The following is a 1,824-nucleotide window of genomic DNA, read 5'->3' on the forward strand; positions in this document are numbered from 1 at the left end:
ATAACCTGCAGAAATGAAACAATCATAGCTAGAAAAATACTTAATTTTTACTTGCTTCCTTCCCTTCTTTCCTCTTTTGTTTCTTCCTCTCTGTCTCTTACCATTCCTACTTCCTTCCTTTCGTTTTGCTTCCTCTCTCATTTCTTCTTTCCATACCCTTCTTCTGTATTACAGATATTTCAGTATTTTCTATAAAAATACACTGTTTAGGAAACTGACTTCAAACGATTTACATGTTGACATTGTATTTAAATTTCCAAAACCATTTTCAGCAAGACTTCTTTCATGCACACTCTAATTTTGCATGGATGAATTGCTGATTATTAAAATTAAATGTATTTTGGTCAATTAAGATAATATCCTCATGTCTTAATGTGTTGCCACATAATAACACTAGTCTGTAGTCAAAATATTATTGAAATTGCTGGATATCTAAAAAAATAAAAGGAGATATTTCTGGTATTGTTTGGAAAAGTATAGGTAAAACAAGTTAGATTTAGTGACTTTGATTTATGTTATCCTGGCTGCTTTTATTCTCATGGTGAAAACAGACTTTTCTAACAGATGTTTTGTCAACTTTCCATATACCCCTCATGTAAAAATAGAAGCTAGGAATTAATCAAAGGAAGTTTCAATGTAAATGTTGAAGGAATTTCTCCCTCAATAAATGCCTGTTATCCTTTTTTCCCCTTTGTCTCAGGGAAATTTGCATTTTAGATAAAAATAAGTTCCTCACTAGACTTCATATTCTTCTTCTCAAAGGTCCCAGATCACTTTTGTCTATCCAAAGACTTATCACTCACTTGCATTTTTGCCTCAGCAGAATCTAAGTAAGAAAGGAAAGAGAAAAAAAATGAAGTAGAATCCCATAAATATCTTTTCAGAAATTATGATGTTTAAGACTCAACATTCCTTTTTTTCTTCCATGTCACCAAAAAGAAAGAGAGAGAAATACAAGAATCACAAGCTCAATATGACCAGATATTTGCTTTCCTAATGGCTAATCAGGTGCCCAATCGTCCTCTTACTACAGGACGTCTGATAAAGTGAAAGGAAGCAGCTTAAAACTCAAGTCTAATGAAAACTTTTATTTTCATTCTAAAATAAGCCCTGTGGGGAGAGCTGGGTCAGCAAAATAGACTTCAATGATACAAAGGCGTCTTGCTGGAAGAGCTCTAGGCCAGTCTCACACATGGTTACCAGAGAGTGAGAAAGAAAGAGAGGGGAAATGGCAAACCTCCTGCAGGCCACTTATCTCCTGGGAACAGAGAACAGAGAAGAAAAATCTCACGCCCCCTAAGCAAAGGCAGTTCCAAGAGAATAAGAGCGCATGCCCAGCCTGGCAGCGATGGACAGCTGAACGGTCCCCATGCCGCTAATCAACATTGAGCCTTAACAGTAGGTTCTTAGTTATCAGCGTTAGATCTCTGCTTCTTTGGACGAAAAGAGAATGAGAAAATATTGATGTGCTTTGAGAAGAGACGTAGGGCTAAATGAATAGCACTGCATTTACAAATGGTTATGGATAGCAACAGGGCCATTTATTGGAAAGCCTTAGAGATATTATATGGCTTTTTTTCTTAGACAAAATGCAAAATTTGGAAGGATAAGATGATGGGAGACTTTGTGTGGGGTCAATTCTTCTGCACTTTGAAAGGTGCCTGAATCTTAGGGAATGCTGCTCTGCCAGGAAGGTTAGGGTTGGGAGAAAAAGTTGGATAGGTATTTCTTTTTATTTATTTTTCTAATTTTTTGGCCATTTGATGCTCAGGGGTTACTCCTGGCTAAGCGCTCAGAAATTGCCCCTGGTTTGGGGGAACATTA

Source organism: Suncus etruscus, chromosome 16 (genome assembly GCF_024139225.1).
Source record: "Suncus etruscus isolate mSunEtr1 chromosome 16, mSunEtr1.pri.cur, whole genome shotgun sequence".
NCBI lineage: Eukaryota > Metazoa > Chordata > Mammalia > Eulipotyphla > Soricidae > Suncus > Suncus etruscus.